This window comes from Rana temporaria, chromosome 3 (assembly GCF_905171775.1).
Source record: "Rana temporaria chromosome 3, aRanTem1.1, whole genome shotgun sequence".
Taxonomy (NCBI): Eukaryota; Metazoa; Chordata; class Amphibia; order Anura; family Ranidae; genus Rana; species Rana temporaria.
The window spans coordinates 389,898,226-389,909,920 of record NC_053491.1 but is presented as its reverse complement, the minus strand read 5'-3'; the positions used below and the strand labels follow the sequence as shown (position 1 = coordinate 389,909,920).

The 11,695-nt window shown below is 43.1% G+C and overlaps 1 long non-coding RNA gene across 1 annotated transcript; it reads right to left on the bottom strand.

Annotated features, from left to right (window-relative positions):
* Positions 1-10,457: 10,457 nt before the first annotated feature.
* LOC120930886 lies at positions 10,458-11,457 on the bottom strand. Its single transcript, XR_005747769.1, has 3 exons — positions 11,294-11,457; positions 10,993-11,201; positions 10,458-10,880 (listed from the first exon to the last, which is right to left on the bottom strand). It is a non-coding gene; the product is annotated as an uncharacterized LOC120930886 (long non-coding RNA).
* Between the last annotated feature and the right edge of the window lie 238 nt (positions 11,458-11,695).

The following is an 11,695-nucleotide window of genomic DNA, read 5'->3' as shown; positions in this document are numbered from 1 at the left end:
TCCATAAACACCTTTTTGGAGCAAACCTTTCAACTTCTCACATTGTACAGAAACATGCCTAAGTAGCTTGTCAACAAGGGTGTTTCTACCTTGGCACAAACTTTTCTTTACCAAAGGGATAAACACTAAACAGATAAGAAGGTGCGGCGTTACGATGGCATGTTCCTGCAAGGATGGAAAAACACTCGACAAATAGCTTTACGATAACGCACAGGACACAAACACACACACAACACAGGCTGATTGGACCCATAACGGTGTAAAGGCAGCAAGTCATATTTCAACAGTCAGGGCCGGGGGATTAGCAGCCTTTTGTGATTGTGTGGAATACCTGGCAGTGAAGGATCATTCCACAGCGCGGCTCGCCAACACAGCAAGAGCTCTCCTTCCAGAAAGCCGCATCCTCATTGTTGCCAAACAAAAGAGCGTGCATTTCCCTTGGGTAACAATACTGAGTCACAGAGAACTGTACCTACTGTACAATACGCGGAATTCTTTGTATGAGAGGAATGCTTGGCATTAGGCTCGGCCTCTGCCAACCTAATGCCGCCTTTCAAACAAGATTAAATGGCAACTCCAGCCAAACAGCTAAATACACAGTTGAAAGATTTATATAGAATTTGTTTTACGTGCCAAAAGATTTGTAAAATAATGGGTATGTTCTTGTGACTGGGCCATCCTGCAGTGTTATATGAATATAGAATGAGTAACAAGGTTGACACAGCATTTCAGTTTCTGCAGCCTCAGTGTGACTGCCCCACCTTCTGTTTCTTCTGGGATCCTGGTGAACATCCGCATGCTGGTGACACCCATTGTGAGCCATCTGACACCCTGTTACACCACCTAAAAACCTCCCTGTCACAGTGTTCACAGCAGAAACGCCAAATGCAAGCCTGATTTCAACCCTTAGCTCTCATGTGGTAGCTCAGATTTGAAATTGCAGCAGCTGGGCTGAAAAGCAATTTCATGACTATGGTCACTGATGTAACAGCACTTCATCTATAACTGTGTCTTATTTATGTTTTATGACTTTTCAATTTTTTGTTTATGGGTTTTAATTTTAACCATAATTGCAATTTTATACAACGTTTCTGAATATGATATTAACAAAGCTAATATTGTCCTTCAATAGACAGACACCTGTTAATTATATGGGCAATGAGGGGTTAACAACAATCCCCAGGCTCTAGATACCTGCCTACTTTTCCACCCCCACATTGGGTACAAATAGTTATTGTTGCTGTCCCTCCTGTGTATCTGTGTCTTTGACAAAGCGCATGCGCATGAAACATGTGGTCACTGCAACAAAACAAGCCTGGGTTCCACGGTTGACCACAGACTTACCCTTTCTCCTCTGGCTCAGCGCTGACATTACCCAGGCTCCCCATGGCTCTGCTCGTCTCCTCTTAGTCCCTGCAGGGCTGTCTTAATGAGAGGGCACACCTGGGTACAACAGAGGGGCTTCAGCTGCATAACCACCAAAAAGATGGCGCAGCCAATGTTAAGTATGGACGTCGAAACCGCCGTCGAATTTTGCGTTGTTTGCGTAAGTCGATTCATTGACTATTTGTGACGTGATTTGGAGCATGCGCACTGGGATACGACCGCCGACGGCGCATGCGCCGTTCGTTCAAAACGTCATTTAAGTGGGGTCATGCTTTATTTACATAAAACACACCCACCTCTTCACAATTTGAATTAGGCGCGCTTACGCCGGCACATTTACGCTACGCCGCCGTAACTTAGGACGCAAGTGCTTTGTGAATACAGCACTTGCCTCTCTAACTTGCGGCAGCGTAACGTAAATTACATACGCTACGCCCGCACATCTTTAAGCCGCCGTACGTGAATCTGGCCGTACGTGAATAGTGCCCACAACTAGTAAAGAAAAAAAAGTAGCTATGTTGAAATCAATAGTAAAATTGTAAACATAAAAGAAATTTAAAAAGTATGGGGAGGATCACCGTACAGATGTACCCATGGACTAAAACTGGTGTTCCCAGAGCAGTGGGGAATAAAGAGGTGTAACGAAACTGGAGAAATATCCAGTTCGCATTAACTAATTGACCTTCCATAAAGGTCAATGGATGTTGAATGAATCCACCCTGCTTATGGGAAATAATCAGTCTAATCATGGCATACATATAAAATGCGTACTAAAATTAGGAATACAATAGGCTGCATAGCGAAGGTGAAATCTGCCAATTCAATACTGAGAGTGTCCATTGTCCAACCAGTCATGAGGGCAATATAAGTACTAAATCACCAAGCAATCAATAGGGTAATTAAGTATAATAAAAGGGGATTATAAGTTAGAGGCACTCGGGGGGGGGGGGGAGAGAAAGGGGTGTGTTATCCACCCATTAATTTTGAACAAAAATAGGAGTATGGCCTCATATAAGAATTAATAATAAATAATAATAACGTACCATCATCCCAGTTGGATGGAAAAGAGGGAAGGTGGGGGCAAGGAAATAGTTGCTAAGGCTAAACCTAGAGCTACCCACCCAGTTGAATGGAGGGACTATCTCGGTACTGATAAAACAATATAAACAAAATTGTGTTAAAAAGTTTATTGATAAATAAAGTTACAAAACAAACAATTGTACATATCAACGATTGGTCAAGGTCGACTAGTTTCGCGGAATTATACCACTTCATCAGGAAAGCCAATCTGCAGAATACATAATAAAGTAAAAACATGTAATATAATTCAGCAGTAGAGTATGTAGTGCATAAGGACAATAATAACTTACCCGATGAGTAAAAGGCACAGAGCCGGGCGGCCCAAATGATTCCCCCAGCGGCGGACATGGGGGTTTTTGTCGTGGATATCTAGGTATAGGCATACATGAATAAACACATGGGACCCATAGCATGGCAGAATTGGGAAAGGAGGGGGGAAGGGGAAAAGGCTGGAAAGAGGGGGAAGGAAGGAGGGGTAGAGAAGGGATATTATATTGCCCTCATGACTGGTTGGACAATGGACACTCTCGGTATTGAATTGGCAGATTTCACCTTCGCTATGTAGCCAATTGTATTCCTAATTTTAATATGTTATGAGTATGCATTTTATATGTATGCCATGATTAGACTGATTATTTCCCATAAGCAGGGTGGATTCATTCAAGATCCATTGACCTTTAAGGAAGGTCAATTGGTTAATGCGAACTGGATATTTCTCCAGCCGTATATTAATTATTATTGTTATTGTTACCTACACTCTTAATCTCGTTATTGCAGTTAATCCATGTTTCGTTACACCTCTTTATTCCCCACTGCTCTGGGAACAAGAGTTTTAGTCAATGGGTACATCTGTACGGTGATCTTTCCCATACTTTTTAAATGTATTTTATGTTTACAATTTTACTATTGATTTCAACATAGCTACTTTGCATTTTACATAACCACACAAAAAAAAACCAAACCTCTGAATTGATTATTGGAAACAAGTGGATGAGAGTGCGGGCAGTTGTTTGAAAACCCCTGGTAATGTGCTACAATATATGAAGGTGAAAACCCTACAGGAGCAGTGCTACACAATTATCGTATGGCAAAAAAATGTGCAACTGCCTTCATTTTTCTTCAGGGTCCACGCTTCTAGAAAATGCAGAATTCTTGTTTTGGGGGTTTTAAGTAACCGCAAGGCCTAAAATCTTAATTTTCTTAGGAGGGCCCTCCTAATGCTCTTGTTATAAATTGTGTTTCAACTGTACTGTCTCCTTTTATTTTGTAAAGCGCTGTGCAAACTGTTGGTGCTATATAAATCCTGTATAATAATAAAAATGTGTGTAAAGAAATGAAATTTTTTTTTCTCTAGCAGTGAAGGAAGGCCTATCGGGATTTTTTTTCCTTTCCTGATCAGCCACCTTGGAGAAGGTGTTAGGGTTAACATTACACTTTAACAGTTTGGTCCCTGAAAATGCCTCACTTAGGTAGAGAGACTGTTCTCTAAGCTGAGATCTTTTATTTAGATATTAGCATAGACAAAACAACACGACTTTGCAGAAAACATGGTCATGCAGGATAACCATCAGTGACGATGATTGCTTGTCAGTGACATGCCGCTGCAGAGCTTCCAAGCGAGCGCGGATAGATGAGGCTGTGGTATGTTTAAAGCAAGATTTCTTTTTTAGTCCTCAAGCGACCTCAGCAAATCATATCCTTTGGATTTCTTTTACCGCTTTAAGGAGAACTCCAAGTATAACGCAGTTATAAATGTGTTACATGAAAGTGTATTGAAATAGTTTGTGTTTGTTCGGATCTGCTGTGCCAGTCCCAAACAGGTACTAAATCTCAGTGCCAACTCCCTCTGCGGGTAAACCACTTCCACTGAACCAAGATAGAAAAGAAGATGAAGCAGGCTTACAGACAGTTTAAAATTCCAAACCCTCTGACTGTAGTTAAAGTCATACCTCCCAACTTTGTAACTTAGGAATGATGGACACCCTGAGATAGAGAAGGCATGTGGTGGAAGGACCGCGCCCCAGTGTGGCGAAATTGCGTTAAATATTGGGCATGGCTTAAAGGAGCATGGATAAATAGTCTAAACCTACATGTGGTATATGCTGTATACAGTCTACATTACCCAAAATATACCTAGCATCAGTGGCGGTGCGTCCATAGAGGGCGCAGGAGTTCTGCCCCCTCTCTCCTGCACCGCATTGTCACCAATAGATAGATTCATGCATTGCATGAATCTATTGTCGCCGCTTCCACCCCCTATTCAGGTGTCCAGCCCCTTGCCGGCCGTCGGGCATCTGAATTACAGCGGTGGGGGTGTTTTTAGAAGTGCCTGATTAGAGCTGTCGGCTCTAATAGGCTTCCTAATTGGTAAACAGCGGGCGCACTGCTGTGTGTTCGCTGTTTACACAGTGTTGTGTTAGGGAATCGAAGAGGACGGGAGAAGACATCGAGGACTCGGAGGGAGCGTGAAGGACAGCACTGACCCGAGACAGGTAAGTGCCGGGTGAGGCGGGAGGGGGGGGAAACTGGCAGCATTTGATGAGGCAAACTGGTGGAAATTGATGGGACAAACTGGCGGCAGTTGATGGGGAAAACTGGCGTTTTGCAATACAAGCTTTTTTTAAAATCCTAACTCAATTTGCGAGCGGTGTCTCACAAGACGAGCAGGATTCAAGCCGCTGGGGTGTGCAGTATCACATTTGGGCAGAGTTTGGCGCCGGTGATCCTCGGAGACATGCTAAAATGCTCAGAGACACTCAGAGACATTCAGAGACACTCTCTGATGCCCCCCCCACCTCTGGCTACATGCGGTACTGCATACACTAGCGCCCCCCGCACCTCTGGCCACATACAGTACTGCATAGACCAGCAGTGGCTGTGGAATGGATTATCTGAGTTTTAATTATTTCCTACGGGGAAACTTGCTTTGATATATGAGTGCTTTGGATTACAAGCATGCTTCTGGAATGAATTATGCTCGTAATCCAAGGTATTACTGTAGTTCCTAATTTCATGTAGTGATATGACAACACTGCTTCTGCTACACTGAAATCTCAGGCAGTGATGGCAGCCCATGACGATTCTTCCTTGCTGGACTTATTTGCTTCCTCCCTGCCTTCGGTGACACATTTGGCCCCTTTCAGGGGGAGGGGGTAATGGGTATCTGTTTCTGACAGGTCTCCCTTCCCTACTTCCGGAGATGATGCTGCGGGTCAATAAGAAAGCGCAGTGGCCTTCGCACATGCGCAGTAGGGAACCGCCTGTGAAGCTGAAAGGCTTCACTGCCAGTTTCCCTTAGTGGAGCTGGCAGCGGCAGCACCAGACAGCCGATCTGAAGATCGGCTGGGGTGCAGACATTGTGGGCTCCCTGGACAGCTAAGTGTCCATATATGTTAAAGCTACAGCATTTGTAGCTGCTTACGTCTATTTATTTTTTCCCCAGGTTGGAACACTTCTTTAAGGTAAAAAAACAATGTACCTGTACCTTTAGAACCACTGTAAGCTGCATGTGGATGGTGCCAACGCAATAGGTGACCATACTGCCCAAACAGACTGGGTCTAAAAATGCATAAAGTGTCATTGGAATTTCAGCACTAATGCCGCGTACACACGATCGGAATTTCCGACACGAAAAGTTCGATGTGAGCTGATTCCGACCGTGTGTAGGCTCTATCGGACTTTTTCTGTCAACAAAAATCTGAGAGCTGGTTCTCAATTTTTCCGACAAGAAAAGTTCTTGGAAATTCCGATCGTCTGTGTGTAATTCCGACGCACAAAAATCCACGCATGCTCTGAATCAAGCAGAAGAGCTTCATTTTTCTCAGCTCGTCGTACGTGTTGTACGTCACCGCGTTCTTGACGGTCGTAATTTTGTGTAACCGTCTGAATGCAACACAAGTTTGAGCCAGCATTCCGCATTTCCGATCGTGTGTATGCGGCATAACTCTTCCCCAGTCTATATAAAACGAAATTTACGGTTTTCTGCCTAGGTTTTCTGCACTTTTATAAAGCAGTGTAGCTGATATTCACCAAACATTCACTGTAAGTGAATCATCCTGGTGCATGTGTTTTGAATAAGAGTGATTGATTCATCACCAAAGAATAAAGGTAAAAATCAACTTCACTACTTTAAAAACATGCCCCTAAGGCTGGTAATTTTCGGCTGAAATTTCTGCTGATTCCTGCAGAATAGATAGGATTGAGACTGTGGATTGCCCTCGAAGCACCACTGGCTCCACAAAAGTTGATTATAAAAATTGACTGAGCTGGAGGGAAAATTTTCAGCTGAACAGTGCATCCTATGAGGCCCCGTACACACGTCCGAGAAACTCGACGGGCAAAACACATAGTTTTGCTCGTCAAGTTCCTTGTGAAGCCGCCGAGGATCTCGGCGAGCCAAGTTTCCCCATTGACTAACGAGGAAATAGAGAACATGTTCTCTATTTGGCCCGACGAGATCCTCGTCGGTTTCCTCGGCCTAAAGTGTACACACGGCCGGGTTTCTCGGCAGAATACGGCTCTGATCGAGTTTCTGGCTGAATTCTGCCGAGAAACTCAGTGGTGTGTACGGGGCCTCAGATGCAGTCATTGTTCAGCAGCACCACCACTGTATTTAGGCAACTACTGGTACTGCAGCTGCTAAATACAATGGCTTGCAGTGGAAATTCCTCCATCCATGCGGTTATCATGAATAGAGAGATTATTGATTTTCTCCCATGCAGCCTGTGTGCTAAATACACTTTCGTCTGTGGAGGTAGAAGGAAAGATATCAGGCCTTATGTTGGTAACAATCGCGCTTTAATGCAGCTTTCCATTGGGTTGTGTAAAGCCGCGTACACACGATCAGTCCATCCGATGAGACCGGTCTGATGGACCGTTTTCATTGGTTAACCGATGAAGCTGACTGATGATCCGTCGCGCCTACACACCATCGGTTAAAAAAACGATCGTGTCAGAACGCGGTGACGTAAAACACAACGACGTGCTGAAAAAAACTAAGTTCAATGCTTCCAAGCATGCTTCGACTTGATTCTGAGCATGCGTGGATTTTTAACCGATGGTTGTGCCTACAAACGATCAGTTTTGATCTATCGGTTAGGAATCCATCGGTTAAATTTAAAGCAAGTTGGCTTTTTTTTAACCGATGGTTAATTAACCTATGGGGCCCACACACGATCGGTTTTGACCGATGAGAACGGTCCATCAGACCGTTGTCCTCTGTTTAACCTATCGTGTGTACGAGGCCTTAAGCTTGCTTTTTGGAGACAAGTGTGTCCTTTACCACAATTGCCATGCCTGGGAGGGACACCCACAAACAGTAAAATATTGGAAAATATGACGGGTTTCTTTTTTATCTATTTTTAACCATCCAAGGAAAATTTGACCTAATTTTTTCCTCATAGTACATTCCTTGGCAAAAAACATTGTATTGGGTACTATGAGGTAGTTTATGATTTCCTGAAAAGCAGTTTCTATTTATAAGAGACCACTGCATCTTGTTTTTCTTATTTCATGCATCTGTTGTTGTTTTTTTTGTTTTGTTTTTCAATCACCTATCACTGTGCCATGCTGTGATTATGGATGTTGTGGCTAAACATTCCCATGCGGGGCCAAAATTCTCCTTTAAGTGGGATTTCAGATTTTTTTTTTGCTTTATAGAATGTCTGTTATGTGGCTGGGCTTCGTTGAATGTATTAAGTCATCGTGAAAAAATGGAAATAGCGATGGCAAATGCCAGCCAGCGTCTTTCTCGCAAACGATCCAAATGGTGCTTTTTGACTGCTATATTATTACACGCACCACATCAAAATGGAGTTCTTGTGTGCTTTTCACATTATGGTCCTCTGTAGTATTATGGTCACTGGGTCTTCTCTCTGCCAGCTGAACAATATCACTAATAGGATCACAACATATGCCTTAAGCTAAACAGTCCTATAAAGAAAGGGCCAAGGGACAGACCACAGAAATTTGTACCAAAAACGCAGAATTCTTGAGCGCTAGTCAAAAATGTCAGCAAATGACACACACATTGGTGCTGCTTAAACATTTGATTTGGGCCATGTGTCAACTGTGCAAAAAAAAATGGATGCTTTGTAATTCAATAATGAAAGTCTCTGAATAGTATTTGGTATATGCCAACCAATTTACTCATATTTTTGCCCTTTAGAGCGTGAGAAAAGACAGAAGCAAACAAAGTGTTCTACACATTCCAGGAGGGTGATCGAAGTCAGGAAAAATGGAACCAAGGCATTGGATAAGGGTCATTGACCAGAAGAGGTCTGTCTTTTTTTCATCCTAATCGATTTCTGGAGCGTCTAGCACACATCACAGCTGCTGGTCTCTTTGAAGCATCTTGGTTTTGGCTGTGATACATTTTCTCTGTCTGTCCACCTGCAAGGTGATTGATGTGGCCAGTCTCTGGGTAGAGACCAAATCTGATTTTAGCCAGCCATACATGTGCCCCAAGCTCCCTGTTTGTCTGCCCGGCTCTGCTAGGTTGCATTCCCTCATGACAACCTCTGATTGGATATTGACTGCTCTTTGAATTCTGCCTGCCCTTTGATTACAGAGTGGACCCCAACTATTCTGAACCTTGCCTGCCTTGTACCTGGGCTGTCATTAAACCATTCTTCCTGTCTGCCAACCACAAGTACCTGCCGCGGTGTGGTAACCAGGCATAATAGCTGTGTGTATAAGTCCCGGGGGGGGGGGGGGCAGCCGAGTACTGGTAGACCTGCTTGCCTTATGGGAATGGGGGCTGCTACAGTGCATCCGGAAAGTATTTACAGCCTTTGTTCAATACTTTGTTGAAGCACCTTGGGCACCGATTACAGCCTTAAGTCTTTTTGAGTATGATGCTACAAGCTTGGCACACTTATTTTTGGGCGGTTTCTCCCATTCTTCTTGGCATGACCTTTAAAGCTACATCAGGTTGGATATGGAGTGTTGGTGCACAGCCATTTTCAGATGTCTCAAGAGATGTTCAATTGGGTTCAAGTATGGGTTCTGGCTGGACCACTCAACAGCATTCATAGTGTTGCTCCGTAGCCACTCCTTTGTTATCTTGGCTGTGTGCCTAGAGTTGTTGTCCTGTTGGAAGATGAACCTTCGCTCCAGTCTGAGGTCCAGAGCGCTCTGGAGCAGGTTTTCATCGAGGATGTCTCTGTACATTGCTGCATACATCTTTCCCTTGAGCCTTACTAGTCTCTAAGTTCCTGCCGCTGAAAAACATCATGATGCTGCCACCACCATGCTTCACTGTAGGGATGGTATTGGTCGGGTGATGAATGGTCCTGGTTTCCATCAGACATGACGCTTGCCATTCAGGCCAAAGAGTTCAATCCTTGTTTCAACAGACCAGAGAATTTTGGCAAGCTCCAGGAGGGCTGTCATGTGCCTTTTACTGAGAAGTGGCTTCCATCTGGCCACTCTACTATACATGCCTGATTGGTGGAGCGCTGCAAAGATGGTTGTTCTTCCTCTCTCCACAGAGAAATGCTGGACCTCTGTCAGAGTGACCTTTGGGTTCTTGGTCACCTCCCTGGCTTAGGCCCTTTTTCCCCGATCGCTCAGTTTGGCTGGGTGACCCGCTCTAGGTGTCTTAGAAGTCTTGGTGGTTCCACACTGCTTCCATTTACGGATGATGGAGTCCACTGAGCTCATTGGGACTTTCAATGCTGCAGAAATGTTTCTGTACCCTTCCCCAGATCTGTGCCTCGATATAATCCTGTCCCCTCGATATAATCCTTGGACTTCATGGCTTGGTTTGTGCTCTTGCACACACTGTTAACTGTGAGACCTTATATAGAGACCTTATATAGTCAGATGTGTGCCTTTCCAAATCATGTCCAATCAACTGCATTTACCACAAGTGGAGTCATATCAAGTTGTAGAAACATCTCAAGGATGATCAGTGGAAACAGGATCCACCTGAGCTTAATTTTGAGTGTCATGGCAAAGGCTGTGAATACTTATGTACGTGTGATTTTTTTTTTTTTAAATTCAAAACAAACTTTTTTCACGTTGTCATTATGGGAAAAGAGGGATAGGATCTGGCTGGTCTAGACTGAAAAATAGTATCTTTAACAAAAGCACCTCATCCCAAATTTATATATGGGAATGTCGAACAATGGCGGGACTATAGCGGTGCATGCAAAAACAGTAAAGGAAAATAGAACAAATAATGTAAATTTTAATAATTTATTAAAAGACAACGTAGTGTCAGGTTGTAGGACATATCATAGACTCTACAGGAGCCCACTACATAAATCAACAACCTGATCAAATGTAACAAAGTTAAAAGGTTTCCATAACAGACATAAGTACTGTAACAGAGATCACAACCCGGTTGGTAAACCCTATATATTTCGCCTGGTTAGGCTTCTTCAGGGGTGGTTGAGATCAGAGTTTGGATTCTGATAATGACATACAGAAAAAAAGAAAGTTAATAATTTGTACACAAATACATTAAATATACATAAACAATAAATAAAGTCGCTCTGTCAGTGTATATCACATAATGCCCACCTGCTGGTCCGTAGTGGAAGTAAGAAGACAACAGGGTGTATAATACCCTGATACCATCACATGCCTGAAAGGTCAGGCCGGATGAACACAAGTTGACAGCCACAAGGATACCCTAGGCAGGTAAAAGTAAGAAACCGCTGCAGATGGGATTCACACAGTCCCCAACCATCGGAGAGGCAAGGGGCAGCACCCAGAAACAAAGTGGCCAACTGTGGAGAAGAGTAGTAATATAAGTATCTATTGTAGAATACTTAAAGAAATATTTATTTATAAAAAGTAATAAGATATACTATACACTCACAGTGCTTAGGTATACAGGTATAGCATCTGTGGAGGCTTGCGCCTAGCTTGAGACCGGAGGCTAATCAGATTTGTGACAAGCTGATCCAAATATTATGTCAAAGAATAAAAAAGGAAACAATTAGGAATCAGGCAGACAAAATGAATAAAAAAAGAAAAAGAGAGGGAGGAAAAACGGGAGATAGAAAAATAAAGTAAGACATATAATTTAATTTAATTCTGTATTATATATTTAAATAATACAATTGTCATAATCATCAGCAGAAAGGCTGTTCCATAGTAGGATAAAAAGATCCACTCAAGAAGAAAAAAGTATAGTGAAGAATAATAGCAAGCCAAAAGATTACATAGGAAACATATTTATCTAGTAAGCAGCTGTTAAGTATGGTAGGGAGAGTACCTG